Here is a 16,077-nt window from a genome sequence, read left to right as displayed (position 1 = left end):
AGATGCCTCAGTCACCAGTTTGACGGTTCTCTCGACTGCCACGGTGTGAGAAGGGAATTCACTAAATTTCCATACCTCTGCAGTGTCTCCCGACAGCCCTTTTATGAGTTCTTCGTTAGAAACTGAACAAAGAACTGGTGGAACAGTCAAGGTAATAGTCTTCCAGTTAATCATATCGTAATAATTATTAGCTTAGAAATTCAGCTTTGGCACTTTATTACATCTATCTCTTCCATTTACAGTGTCAGACTCTGCTTCTCTGGCTGCCAGAAGATGGTCAAGGGCCAACTTTCTGACTTCTATCCGTTCGTCAGTCATCGTACTAAGGAGAATGTTTTCTGGAAGAGCAAAGAAAGCATTCTGTTGAATGAATGAATCGACAACCTTGCGCAATTTAGCAGGTAAGTATCTTCACCTTTGAATTCCAGCATAGAGATGGCGCGAGCCATCTTTGATTGAACTGTCGAATCTTATTGAGAACCACAAAGGTGAGTAAACTGTAAGTATGTACTTGACCAAAATCTTTATTTCCTTTGTTGGTTTGTCAGTAGAAATGTATAATCTCAGAATTCTATTTGCACAGTTGAGCCAGCGAGATTTGCACATGTTACCTGAATGCATCGACGCTAAATCTGAGGAACATTGACCGGAAATAACAGCTTCTGATATTTTATAGAGATAAGCTTGGTCTGTGCTAAGTTGGGTCGGATTAATAACCTCAGAAGGTAATTGGCAGGATGGAAAATTTGACAACAGCCAACTTCTCACAATCAGGGAGCAGTTTACCTATGTCGCCAGAGAATATATTTGGACTCTTTGAGACACCATCTAAGTGTTCGAAAAGAGCACGAAATGGAAGTTCGTTGAAATGTAGAAGTCAAACAACCCACTGTAATGGCCTTCCTTTTCTTTCTTCTAGTTTCCGAATGATTCCACCTTTCCAACCTGTGTTTGTGTTGGTGCCATCAGCACCGACAACTTCTAGATGTTCCACATCAACTGAATTGTCTTGTAAATGTTGCCATATAGCTTGCGTCTCATCCTCAGCTGACCCGTAAGGAGAGGTGACGTGGCCAAAGTAATGACAACCAGGTTCCGCTATAAGAGAAATATGTTTCTCTTTGACTGTGTCGCGGTAGTACTTTTCACCTTCGCTGACTTGTGTAAGTGTATTGTCTTTGCGGCCGTCAAAATACAGCCCATATACAGAGTCAACACTTTCGGTGTTTCGGAGCTTAACTCCAACACGTTTTTTTGCCCGACTAATCTTGCATTTGTCAGTGACAAAGCTAGCCTGATCCTCTGTTATCAAACCTGCTTTTTTGGCATCCAGAAAAGCAGATGAAACAATCAAGGCCGCTGCTCTATCACTTACTCCAAATCTTTGGGCAGCTAAAGCAGTGTGCTCTAATACTAGTGTGTTTTGTTTGGTTTTAGAGGATGGAAGAGAAAATTCATCATCAGCATCGTTTTTGGAAGAATTCATGAGCGACGCACCTACATTGTTGTCGTCTGTATGAGAGTCTGGCTGATCTGAATGGTCACGTGTTCTAGCTGATACTTTTATGGTAAGTGTTGATGTTGAATGACGTCTTGAAAGCTTTTCTTTACGTTCATTTTTCTTTGTAATCTTTTTTGTTTCAGGTAGATCAACACTTCCAATGCGACCAATTCTTCTGGTTCTCTAGTCCAAGAGAAATGGTTGTTCATTGATAGGAACTTTCCCTTCCTTTGGACAAGTGCAAGAAGAAAAATAAATGCATTTACAAGCAGCGATGTCAAATAATTTTCCGGCAGAAGAGACAAAGTTGTCTCTTTTAGAGCTCAAACCTGTTGGGTTCCTTAAAAACATTTGTTTAAGAGTCAGAAAATTGCTTATGGTATGTGGTGAGCATTTGTACAACTCTGGTTTGTGAAACGGAATAGATGACTTTTTGAAAGTATTTTCAACCTTTTTTGCAACTATTTCTGTAACCTCTTTACTCCTAGGTTCATAGTTCTCGCCTCGGGGTCGCCCTATACGAAATCTTTCAAACTGATAATACAAAAGAACATCCTGGTTAGTAGGTAACTAGGACTCAGAGAGATTGTACGGATATATGCCAAACACAGGACATTTCTGTCTAAATTTAAATTTAGATACAGACATTTTGAGTTCTGTGTTCTGTTGAGTGAATATATGTAAGTGATAGCACTCGGCGAAATCAACGACAAGAGTGAAGGAACTCGATGAAAAAATATTTATGTGGAGACCAGTCCGAACGTGTCGTATGGCGCAGGGAAATGAATGTAAGTGATAGAACTCGGCGAAATCACCGACAAGACGTCGGTAGCAAATGACGTGACAAATAACTTTTGTTTTATACATTTTGCCCTGAGATGCGTATTTCAGGCGCTAGGTAGATAATTTCACGATTTTAGGCGAATTTCCGAAATTTCAAGGCCGGAGTTGGGGTTGAAGATGCAATCCGCTCTCAAAACATTGGAAATCAGGAAGTACTAAGGCAACTTTTCCGCACTATTAGAAATGCCGAATCGAAAAAGTCCGTAATCGACCCACCCTAATACTCGTACAGTAGCCACCAGAGTTCGAGAATACACTGTACTGACAAAAATAAACCTTGATTAGATTGGAGTATCAGGATCATGAACACTGTTGAAAATTTCAGCCGCGAAAATTGTCAGAGAAATTTTGTTAGTAGAAAATCTTATATTTAAAAGGTGATCCAAGTAGAGGTATTTTTCCGAATAGCCTTTTTTGACAGATCACGCGTGAGACATGTCAAGCTGTCATGGTATTTTTGTTCAGTCCGAAAAAGTCCGTAGAAAGTCGATTCGGCGCCAATCGCAGCAATTTTTCCCAACGATTAGGTTCATTTCTGGCTCAGTGGGTATGTAAATAAGCAAAACTGCCGGATTTAGGGCAAAAAGCAACCTGAAGAGATTTGGTGTTGCTTGTAAGCCAGTGGAATGATCGGTTCATATTTCTTCAAAAATTATACCATCGCGCTATTCCCCTTTAAATTTGAAGTTTCTGTATTTTTTCTTTAAGAAAGTGGTGAATTTCGAAATAGATCACCCTTCATAACACTATCTAGTGTAACCCGATGGCTAAAGCCATCTATGAAAAAATATTGTTTTATTTTTACTAGACCTTATATACATTTTATATATGCATGTTAATAAGTAACATATTTATTGTTAACGGTAAAATTGTTCCTGCTGTCATATGAGTAACACTAAATTGCGGCCTCAAAGGGGCATATAAAGGTCTAAACGTGAAATTATTTGGCAACAATTGCAGCTGCCTTGCCATTAAATTGATTTCTTTATGTTTTTCATGTATTTTAGTGTTACTTTTATTGCGGGCTTTCTTTGCCTACCACATTTTATGATGACATTTTAATATCCGCTCCGTAGACACATACTTACGCACACACACATACCACAATATGCACACTAAAATAAAGTTGTATACATATGGTAACGACATTTTAAATAAATACCGAACCAATGTGTTTCATGAACTGTTCTTCAGCGCAATATAGCGGTACGAAAAAGTAATGTGCTGCAAATATTTGTGCTGTATCTGAGGCGTGGTTGACTAGAATTAATAGACTCAAAAGCTAAAACTCTAACTCGTATTTTTTTCGTTGCCCAGTGCGCACTCGCTCACTTTACCGTTGCGGCCGCGTAAGCAAATAGAGAGCACGAGTGCTATGCGCGAAAAACACAGCAACATAGACGACAAAAATGTGGCATGTAAAATATATTTGTATGTGGCAATGCGTAATGAAAGAAATGTGTGTGTTTGTGTTTGTCGTACACTGGACTTTCCGTTGTTTATTTGGCAGGCCAGCGGCCGTCGTTTCAATATTTTACCCTCCTGCATTTCCACCGGCACATAGCTGTCACTTTTTTCACCCTTCGAGGCTGAGCAGATATATCTGTGTGTACTCCATTATACACTCGCTGTCACATGGGATTGAGTAAGCGTAAATGTAGGTGGCCCATTCATATTTCCACGCTCTTGCACAAAAATGATGAATTCGTTATAACCACAAGCAACTTTTTCTGTCGGCAACCACACCATGCAGATTTACTGTCTAACTATCCGACTGTCTGTCTATGCGCCCCCATCGTCTACACGTATAGCATTATAGGTATGTGGGTGTGTACAATGGGTCACGCGCCTTTGCCCTGAAATGAATATTAAATTGTCCTCCCATTTTTCTCACCATTCAGTTTACCATTCATCCGTTTGCTTTTCAGCCGTTTCTGTCGATCAGTGATTAATTGCTTTTTTCCGCTTCGCATTATTTGAATGAAGTTGTGTATATATGTACATATTTATATGTACCTCCATATAGGCAAATAAGCGCAATAACACGAATACCTGCGTAAAAATCCACACTTGCCATGGTGTTTACAAAACAATGGCACTTGTCAGTATTATTTTTGTAATTATTCAATCTTTTCATTGAATTTATTTACCTTTCGCATTGTGTTGTTGTTGTTGCTGGATAATATGGCATTTTTTATGCTGACTAAAGTGCAAATTATGTTGTTATTTTTAGCACTCAACAATAAATGTTTTTATATCACTAGCATCAGTTATTTTGAATGCCATTTCCTTTTTTAAACCCATCAGCTTTAGTTGTTGCATAATGGTATATATATGTAGTGGAATTTATGCATGTGCAATAAATTGCAATTTTTCCAAATATCAAATATTTAAAAAATAAAAATAACTTAAGAGAAAATACTGTATATATAAATGCATATTCATTTCAATAGAATCAGCCGACAAACTTTAGTAACCATGGAATAAATGTTGAATGTTTCAGAATAAATGTTTTAATAAATGCTAGTGCAAGCATAACATCCATAATCTACGCCAACTACCGTGGGATAAGCCTCTTCAACAAAGCATATAAGGTTTTATCGAACGTTTTGTATGAAAGATTAAAGCCCACCGTCAACAAACTGATTGGACATTATCAGTGTGGCTTTAGGCCGTGAAAATTAGCAAATTACCAGATATTCACCATGCGCCAAATCAAGGAAAATACTCTTGAAAAGAGGACCGACGCACAGTGGCATTTCGGCGGAAAAAATAGGATTTTTCCACTTTCCAATTTCAAAACTTTAATGATTTTGTTTTGTAAAGAAATATTTGGATAAGAAAAATTCAACAAGGTTTTTTATAAAAAGTAAAATTTTATAGTTAAAAAAACTAACAGAAGTCGACGGAAAGTTATTCAATAAAATCAGATTAAAATTATTGTCCAAATAAAGAATTTTTTTGTGTGTAAGTTTATAGCTATGGCTTTTCTTTTATTTTTTAGTGAAAATATAGCACCTACTTGTTTATAAAAAAAAAAATTTATTGAAATTGGCAAAGTAAGCTATGTTTTATAATTTTTAAAAAATTATACTAAAAATATCAACTTTTCATTTTTTGATGGAAAAAAACTTTATGTGCTTTGCCTTGCTTAGCCCTCTTACTATAAAAAAATGAAAGTTCCGAGTCTGTACTTTCAATTAAAAAACAAAAAACAACCGCCAATTATCGTCCCTTTTAGTAACATCGATTTTAATTTCAAAAGTCACTTCCAATATTTCATACAAATGGTCAATAAGACAAAATATGTAGTATACTTTCAGGCTCTCGGGTAATTCCACACCTTCTTCAACTACATTTTGTCGACCAATTTCATTTGAATTTGCAAGGGAAACAAAAGAGAAAGTAATGGAAGTTAACGAAAAAATTAAGTTAGATATTGTTGCATTGAATAGTACAAAAGTTGTTGTAAAGGGCAAGGAAATTAATGTATTACACAAGCTCCTTTTTACAATGCTGGATGGTTAAACCGCTCAGATAGTGACACATACTACTGCAGCAGCAGTATGCTACATTTGTGGAGCGAAACCTACTGAAATGAACAACTTAGAGTTAGTTTCCATGAAAACAATTAAACCTGAGGCATGTGAATTGGGAATTTCATCCTTACATGCTAGAATCAAGTTTATGGAATGCATTCTTATAATTTACCATTTAAATGGGCTTATAATTTTAAAATACAAAATTTAAAAATACAAGAAAGATGGGTTGCGAGTTGATTTTGTTCAACAAGGTACAAGGGCTTCAACCTTCCAAAACAAAGAAATTAAAATACAAAATAAATTAAAAATACAAGCGGCCTTTAAAGATAAAATGCGGTTGCGAGTTGATTTTGTTCAACAAGGTACAGGAACTTCTAGCGACGGGAACACGTCAAGGCTTTTTTTTAAACCCACAAATGGTTGCGGATATTACTGACGTCAATGAAGAACTTATCGATCGATTCAGGATAATTCTTCAAATAATTACATGTGGCGAAAAAATTGATAGTGACAAATTTAAATTATATACGTCGGACACTGCGAAACCGTTCGTACAAAATTATAGTTGGTTTTATATGCCTGTTACTGTGCACAAAGTACTAATGCATGGTAAGGATATAATGGATGTTGCCGTATTACCAATAGGAATGCTTTCAGAGGAAGCCGAGGAAGCCAGAAACAAAGACTACAGGAAGTATCGATTGATGTTTTCGAGAAAGTGTGATCGAATTTCCACAAATACTGATGTCTTCAACAGACTTCTTATAACTTCGGATCCTTACATAAGTAGTTTCAGGCGTCATTCGAACAAAATTTCCATAGAACTAGATCCCATTATTAAAGATATGGTGCTTGCATAATATTACAAATAAAAACTAACACAATTTTTCGCCTGTTACATATTCAATTAAAACATTGCATATTATATTGGATTTTTATCAAGGAAAAGGTATAAATAACGTCACTTTGCGTTTAAGTTTAATTTTTTTTTATCAGGAGAACTCAATTAAGAAGTGTCCCGAATTTCAAGTCCCTAGGTCCAAAAATAAAAATGTTGGCAATTGCAGTTATATGGGAGGTGGGTGTGGCAGTGGGCGGTTTTCCAAGATTTTTTCAAAATTTCTTAATTTAGTCCAGAGAAGTGTTTCTGCAAAGTTTCATTGTTGTACGACCACTCCTTCTATTTTTTTCCAAGAAATGTATGGAGCGGTGCCACTGTGCGACGTACAGCACCTCTTCATCGATTTCAAAATAGCTTTTGACAGCACGAAAAGCAGCTGCCCTTATGCCGCTATGTCTGAATATGGTATCCCATAAAAACTAATACGGCTGTGTAAACTGACGTAGAGCAATATCGAAAGCTCCGTCAGGATCGAAAAGAACCTCTCCGACTAGTTCAATACCAAACAAGGTTTCAGACAAGGTGAATCCTTACGCGACTTCTTTAATCTGCTACTGGAGAAAATAATTCGAGCTGCAGAACTTAATCGAGCAATTACCATCTTCTACAAGAGTGAACAGCTGCTGGCATACGCCGATAATATTGATATTATTAGCCTTAATAACCGCGCCATTAGTTCTGCTTTCGCCAGACTGGATAAGAAAGCGAAGCAAATGGGTCTGGCAGTGAACGAGGGAAAGACGAAATATCTCCTGTCATAAAACAAACAATCATCGCACTCGCGACTTGTCTCCCGCGTTAAGTTTGACAGTTATAACTTCGAAGCCGTAGATAATTTCGACTATCTTGGAACCCGCAGTAACATCAACAACAACGTCAGCCTAGAAATCTAACGCAGAATTATTCTTGCAAATAGGAGCTACTTCAGATTGAGTAGACAATTAAGAAGTAGAATCCTCTCTCGACGAATAAAGAACAAACTCTACAAATCACTCATCATCCCGTCCTGCTATATGATGAGATGTCTGATGAGTCGGATTTACGAGCTTTCGAGGGAAAGGTATGCGGATGATTTATGTTCCTTTGCGCATTGGCAATAACAAGTACCGCAGTCGAAGGTGCGATGAGCTGTACGAGTTATACGAGTACGACATCATTGACATAGTTCAGTGAATTAAAAGACAGCGGCTACGCAGGCTAGGTCACGTCATCCGAACGGCTTAAAAGTAGAACGAGTATTCGATGCAGTACCCGCCGGGGGAAGCAGAGGAGAGGAAGACCTCCACTGCGTTGGAAAGACCAGGTGGAGAAGGAACTGGCTTTGCTAGCAGTCTCCACTTGGCGCACATCGCGAAAAGAAGAAACGAATGGCGCGCTGTTGTTAACTCGGCTAAAACCGGTATAAGCGGTGTCAACGCCAATAAAGACAAAGAATGACTCTGCTAACTCCAAGTTACTCCGATAAGATGCGAGTGGAAACTCTTAGATTTGACCGAATTGACGATGCAGCTGACGCGATTGAACACGAACATACGGATACGGAACATACTCGATGGTACGATCTTCTTACGATACTTTGAGATTCCACAAACATATTTACCAATCTGATAATGATCCGAATACTCGGGGGAGTACCGCCAAAGTCCCGTCTGAATGCTCTTTGAACGGAAATGACGAACTGAAAAGCATGAAAACCCTCTTATCGGTATTTGTAGCAGGATTCGTATGCCTCTCTGTATATAGGAAACTATTTGGAAGTAGGGGTATTATTGACCCGATTTTATTGATTTTTGGCATTACTATATATTTTTAACAGAAAACAGTTAAAAAGGCTAAGTTCGGGTGTAACCAAACATTTTGTACCCTTGAAAGTGGACAGTATCAAAGCCAGTGAAATAGCTTCAGAGGCAAAACTTTGTAAATTATATGAAGTCTAAGGCAGGTTGTCGCCGGATTTTTGCGAATTTAGTCAAAGTATAAGATTGCTTTTGAAAGGACATGAACTCTTCAGCCTACTTTTAAGTAATATAACTACTCAAATTTTGCTAGTTATACAGTTTGACTAGTTTGACATACTAAAATTAAGAGCATAAATTGTTTTCGTGTTGTGTGTTCGCAACTAGTTATACTAACGTTAGTTTAAACAAAGTTATATTTCATTGTAGAGATTTTCGATGTGGAAAGTCTAACATTAATACATATCTATTTCTTGGCACAACGGCTGTTAAGAAGTTATAAGACCGTAGGCAACAAACGTATTTTAAACGGGAATAATGTTATTAAAGTTCATTGCTTTTCATGGCGTTAACACATTGCAAACCTCTTCAACGAAGCTGCGTCTACACTTTTAATTGTATTGAGGCGCTGAGTTGTGGGTTACCTTTGAGGACGTTAAACTTGGTGAGCGGAAAGGTGTGCATTCATTGTAACGGGAAACTTTCATCTACCGGTATTTTGCACAGTGTGCAGAGTCTATAAAAATGTTCATCATAAAACATATTTGTTTTTTTCCCCACCTAACGTTTACTTATAACCCTTTTATATAATCGAAGTAAATATGTGGTAGTTTTTTTACGATTACAAAGCTGGTTAAGAAATTCGAGATATATATATATTGAAATCAGACAAAAAAATTATGAAATAAAACTCATAAATTTTTAACTTTATATTACTCAAACTCGCTGAAAGCGTTAGAAATCAAAATTGATTCAGAAATTGGTCAAGTGGACTGCACCATTTTTACGTGAAATGTCCTAGTCCCTAATTTAAGTAAAATTCGTTGCATAACATTCATCTTTTGTCTTTTAATAAAAAATCTTTATAAAACTGAGTCGATTCAAAAGTATATTAAAACCAAAGTCCTGACAGTTGGCAACTTTCTTTCAAAACTGCGTGAAACAGTTTCTGCATTCCATATACTATAGGTACCTATAACGTATCTACGTACACTATATTTACATAGCGTAACACAACATAATGTTACTTAACATAAAATCAAGTAGTACAACATACTTTAATATATTACAACTAAGGAAGGGCTAAGTTCGGGTGTCACCGAACATTTTATACTCTCGCATGATAAAGTGATAATCGAGCTTTCATTATACGTCATTTACATATTTTTCAAATACCGTATTTGTGTAAAGTTTTATTCCGCTATCATCATTGGTTCCTAATGTATATACTCGTATTATACAGAAAAGGCATCAGATGGAATTCAAAATAGCGTTATATTGGAAGAAGGCGTGGTTGTTAACCGATTTCACCCATATTTCGTACATGTCATCAGGGTGTTAAGAAAATATTATGTACCGAATTTCATTGAAATCGCTCTAGTAGTTCCTGAGATATGGTTTTTGGTCCATAAGTGGGCGAGCCCACGCCCATTTTCAATTTTTATAAAAAAAGCCTCGGTGCAGCTTCCTTCTGCAATTTCTTCCGTAAAATTTTGTGTTTCTGACGTTTTTTGTTAGTCCGTTAACGCACTTTTAGTGATTTTCAACATAACCTTTGCATGGGAGGTGGGCGTGGTTATTATCCGATTTCTTCCATTTTTGAACTGTATATGGAAATGCCTGAAGAAAACGACTCTGCAGAGTTTGGTTGACATAGCTACAGTACTTTTTTCCAAAAAAATTACGTCCAAATATGCCCCTCCCTAATGCGATCCTTTCTGCCAAATTTCACTTTAATATCTTTATTTATGGCTTAGTTATGACACTTTATAGGTTTTTTCGGTTTTCGCCATTTTGTGGGCGTGGCAGTGGGCCGATTTTGCCCATCTTCGAACTTAACCTTCTTATGGAGCCAAGGAATACGTGTACCAAGTTTCATCATGATATGATATTAAACACGTTTTATTTATTACTACTTAATATGCAAACTTATACATTTTAAAAGTTTCAACGCTCGAATAAAACACCATTAAACATACATACATATTGTAGCATATACGAAGGAAAGTATTTCAGTGTAAAAGTAATTACTCGGGCTAATATGAACGATTTTCTAGCTTTGCAGTGGGATAAACCACGAACTAATTTGACTTTTTTTAAGAAAAGGATAATCTTTATAAACAACTAATTTTTTGTTGAATTTGGGCTTCGGAGACTCATTTCGAACTTTGTCTCTAGTTTTTGCTCCTAGCGTGCGGCATCAAATTAATGAGAAGTTTTCAATGGTCCATTGTCAAAACTGAATAGAGATTGTTCCAAATTGAAAAAAAAAATTAATTTCTGAAAATATACCTTCTGTTTCTAAAAAAAAAAACGAAAAATTCAACATATTCCTACCACATCGGAAAACTGAGAAAACACATAGCTAACATTAGGCCGCCAAGTTATATTTATAATGAAATAATTTTCTTTGTATACGCAAATGTTGAAAAGTATTTTTTCAAAAATCAAAATTTATAATATTCATATAAAATACGTGCAACTTTTCCTGGATAAACTCCATAATTGACCCTAATTAAATATCATATTGCCAGTGTTTATCCCGAAACCACAGGAAAATTGAATTCGTGCTTCAATTAATTCTAATTTGCTTACATTTATTAATAATTATAATTATTATATATTGTGACAAAAAGCCGGCAATTGTAAGGAAAACGCAAAACATTTAATTATTCACCGGTATTTATTCTGTTGTCTTTTAAGTGCCAACGAAGTACCTTCCTTCATGCTAACGATTTTTCCAGTCCTCAAAACACTTTTTGGGATGGCCTTCAGCTCCTTGAGCGAGTTTTGTTTTGTTTTCGATCCAAAGAGCGGCAATTTCAGTTTGGAGAACATGCTACACTGGTTGATCGATGGTATTCATTGCGTTTTCGGCTTTAAATTCGGTCAGAATCTAGGCTCGATGCAAAAAAAAATTAGCTTTATCGGGACGGGTCGAGCAATAACGCGTTTCATATCCAAAATACCCACCATCTTTTTAAGCTTTGCCTTTCGATTTTCAAACACCGTTTCCTTCTCTTTATTAATATTTTCATCAGTTGAAGAGGTAGAAGGTCGTCCCGATCGAGGCATATGTGCAACGATTTCTCCGACCGTTTTTGAAAGCTTTGTACCACTCTTACGCTCATAAGACTTTTCCAACTCTCACAATGATTCCACACATTAAATTTGGTTATAAATACAAAATTTGAGACAAATTTATTGTTCGATATTTTTATTCATTGTAAAAAACTTAAGGCACTACTAAGGTTTACCGACTTAAGCAACTGCTGCAAACAACCTGGGTAACAGATCGCGCTCATATTTGGCATAGTAATTAAGGATAGTCCTGCCAACTTAGCATAATATATATTTCTTTTTAAATATCACTTCCCCGGTGAATTTAATTACAATTTCCTTGTCCTTTTTTCCCAAGTAATTTGAATTACAATGACTAATAATTCTCAATATAAAATTACAGATAGATAAATTTCTGACAATGACGGTAAAATTAATTAGCAATATGCGCTCGAAAACCCTTAAAGAAAATATTTATAATTGGGTAAAAATTGCAAGTTCTGCATTAATTTTTATACCATGAACAGAGTACATATACTAAGTTTGCTTCACAGCTAGTAACATTTAAAAGAAACCGCCCGAGACCCTATTAAAAGTACATATAAATTATCTCTATGACCAGCAGAGTCGATTTAGCCATATCCGTTTGTCTGTCTGTATATACACCTTTAGCCCCTTAGCTTTCGAGATAACGCTTAAAATTTTCTAAATGTTCTTTGCTCCACAATAAACTGCTCATTTGTGGAAATCAATGATATCGGACGACAACATTTTATATCTGCCATAGAAACTGAACGATCAAAATTAATTTTTGATATGAAAACTTTTTTATTTGAAGAAATATCTTGTATAATACAGCTGCCATACATATCGAACGATTAAAATCAAGTTCTTATATGGAAACTTTTAATTCGTGAAGGATATTATAGCTTCGGGGCAACCGCAGTTAACAATTTTTCAACTTTAGTTGGATATTCGCTCTACATGAGCTGTGCATTTTCAATTGATTTTAGGATCATACAACTTTTGAACTGAGTGATTAGGGAATGACATGAAACATTGGAAGTTTTTAATTTTTACCGACCTTCACTGGAATGAAACTTTATACTTGGAATTGGAAACCAAAGCGAATTCGATCTTAAGTCCTGCAGTACTTGATGTGGGACTACAAATCACTAATCACTAAGCCCGTTAGTCGCAATAGATAAAACATGTCACCTGAACACATATATTTCTAGTGCCAAACAAAAACAAAACAAAAGCATTATTGAACAATGTATTTGATTATCATATAATAGTCCTCGTTAAGAGCGTTACTCTTTGAATTGGAGATGTAAAAAATAAGCAAAACAAGCAGAAACCCCATACATTTCTGGAGATGCATAAAAAAACTTTGAAAAAAATTAAAAATTGTAAAAAATATTAATGCATTTATAACAAAAATAAAATGTTAAGTCCAAATTTTAATAAATTTAACCTAATTGGCTAATTAAGGGATGGTTTTACGGGTTTCAAAAAATCATTTCTTTTTTTATTGTTTTATTAAATTCTAAAACAGTTGTAGAATACTCTCCTAAATTTTTAAGTTGATCCGAGTAATTGTTTCGGAGAAACAGCCTTGAGAACTTGTACGCTCGAGGCTAGCCAGGCTAGGTACACCGTCTTTAAACGCGTTTTTCTCGAAACTATATTTTTGAAGTCGGTTTGCAAGATTTCTTGAGAACTATTTAACCGATCTTCATGAAATTGTACACAGGTCTTTGAGATACAGTTCTTAAAGACTTGGACGAAGGATTTGTTTTACAACTATTTGAAAAAAAGTTGTTAAATTTTCACTGAAATTTTAATTCTTTTTTTAAATGCCTGTCAAAAATCCAATTTTCAGTTTTTCTCCTTTGCTCAAGCTCTAAGTAAAGTTTTAACTAAAACACGCATTTTATATGATCTTGTAAGCAGTTATCTTATCAACGCGGGCGCATATTTTTTCCGGGAAGTCACCTGAAATGGCCTCGCAATGACCGATTTTAAGATATTTTTTTCCAAAGCTTCTTTACTAATAGTTTATGTTTGTAGCAATATTCTAATAAAATATTTAATCTTTTATATGAGAAAAAAATGTTTGAAAAAGAGTTTTTTTACCCGAGGAAACCCATGTAACCCTTTGATAGCGTTATTTTTCGAAATGGAACTTTGATAAGATAAGAAAAACTGGCCGGTGGAGAAAAAACTTTCTGCATATGCATAAGAATAACTTTTAAAATTAGAAAAAATCATGTAAAAATGCTTTTATAAGATAAACTAAAATCGAAAACTTAATAAACTTTACCTAGTTTGCTAATTAATTTTTTTCCACTTCTAGGCACTCACAATTTTCACCAAACATGTGTCGAGCATTAGCACACTGTGCGTCGGTATCGCAGCAGTCGTCGCGCTTAATAAACTTTATTGCTGTTTCACTTTTTATGAGTGTTTACTGCACACTTCGTCGCCTTGCCGTGATTTTCACTATTTATTTATTTCCTTTACTTTCTACACACACACTGTCAGCGCACTTTGTTGTTATTGTTTGCACCGCCGTATTGTTTTCGCGTTTATTATTACTTTTATTTATTTTTTGTTGCCTTGCAACGGTGGCGCCTTCACTTTGTTTATGTGTGAGTATATGTGTGTGTGATTTACATGCACTTCCGTTGCCGGTTTTTTAACTGCTTGCCATTTAATGCACAAACAACAAATACCGTAAGCCGATGCTCATAAAAGCTAGACAAGCGCGCACGAAAGGCAAGCACTCCAAATGTCAGGGCTAATTGCTAGCTAACAGTCGTTGCGTGGCACGTCGCACAGGTGCTAACTTCAATGCGCATGTAAAAGTGTATGTCTCACTGCTTTTATGGAAGGAAATCAACGATATCCAAGCGCCCAAGTTTATGCTATAACCAATGATGTTGTTGTTGTTATTGTCACAATATTATTTGTTAGCACTTCTTGTTATAATTGTGGTTTGCTTAAACGTTACCTAACGCGTGTAATTTTTTTTTTTTTTTTTTTTCTAGTTCCTTTTTGGAAACACAGTGCCTGTGCAATTGCGCTAAATTATATCTGGCAGTCTGAATTTCGTTTAGGCAGCCGCCAGGCAATTTGAAAAGCCAGCACACGATTGATTGCCGCGTCGCCGTGCAAAGGTCAGCAACGCCAGCAATTACCGTTTATTAATTTTGAGTAGTATGTCATTTGAGGTCGTTACCATTAAGGCTGGAAATCCATTTACCGGCCGCTCAAATATTATGACTGCCGGCAGCTTTGTATTAAATGCTTTATTCACTCATTTTATTTACGCCGTCTCTCCATGGTCTATGTGCTATGCCACGTGTTAATTGTTTTTGTTGTTGTTATTGCTTGAACGGTCGGTGTAATAAATTTTGATGTGCTGTCACCAAATTTAATTCAATGAAAAATGACACACTGCGTTGGGTGCGCGCCGAAATCGCGTGATTTGTTTCCGTCTGCCAACGAAAAATTCGTCAAGTTAATGAGTTCCTATATCCCGCGGTATTTAGCAAATCGACTGCCATAACACCAGGTTATGTGCGCTTGTTTGATTAATCGAAGAATAGCGTACTTCTTGACGAGCTACGAAATTTAGTAAATTATTTTTTTTTTTTCACTTGCGTCAGTAGTTTCAAATTAAATAATATATTTTCACACTATATCCTTAAAAACAAATCGTTTTTCATTTACACTAAACTCACACAGCATGCGAGCTTAGAAAATATGCTTTGCCGCCGAAAGCGTCCGCACACGTTCGCTTTTCAAACGTAACTGCCACTTGTTATCCTTTCGTGTCGGCTCGTCTGCCATGCTACGCACTGATTCGTTTGACAACGCCAGCGCTTATCCCCAACTACAATCGCATTGCTGTCGTTGCTGTCATTGCCGTGCTGAGGGACGAACACTAGCACACAGCTCCTGCTGCTCTGTTGGTGCTGTTGCTGCGATAGCTTTTGCTGCTGCTGCTGCTTCTCCTGTGCCTTTACTGTTGCTTTAACGTTTATCACCGTCAGTATTGTTCATTGTCGGCGTGCCCGTCGTGGTAATCATCGTCTTTGTGTGTTTTTAAGCATATTATTATTTACTTGTTGTTATTCCAGACGTTGTCTTTGGTTGGCTGTTAGCGTTAGTGCAGGTTTCGTATCTTCGGCTATTACCTTCGGCTGAGTAAATTCACCACACTTACACTCTTCGCTTTTAGTTTCAATTTCTCTCACGCTCAGTGGA

The 16,077-nt window shown here is 36.4% G+C and overlaps 1 protein-coding gene across 1 annotated transcript in view; it reads right to left on the bottom strand.

Moving 5' to 3' along the window:
* Positions 1 to 15,603, bottom strand: part of LOC126758794 (carbonic anhydrase-related protein 10) — a 171,246-nt gene extending 155,643 nt beyond the window's left edge. The window contains exon 1 of the mRNA XM_050473176.1: positions 14,129 to 15,603. The gene's annotated coding sequence lies outside the window, so the exon portion shown is untranslated. The remainder of the gene's footprint in view (positions 1 to 14,128) is intronic.
* Positions 15,604 to 16,077: the final 474 nt, after the last annotated feature.

The sequence above is a fragment of the Bactrocera neohumeralis genome, chromosome 5, assembly GCF_024586455.1.
Source record: "Bactrocera neohumeralis isolate Rockhampton chromosome 5, APGP_CSIRO_Bneo_wtdbg2-racon-allhic-juicebox.fasta_v2, whole genome shotgun sequence".
Lineage (NCBI taxonomy): Eukaryota > Metazoa > Arthropoda > Insecta > Diptera > Tephritidae > Bactrocera > Bactrocera neohumeralis.
The sequence above is the reverse complement of the archived record's forward strand: the minus strand, read 5'-3'. Positions and strand labels throughout refer to the sequence as shown.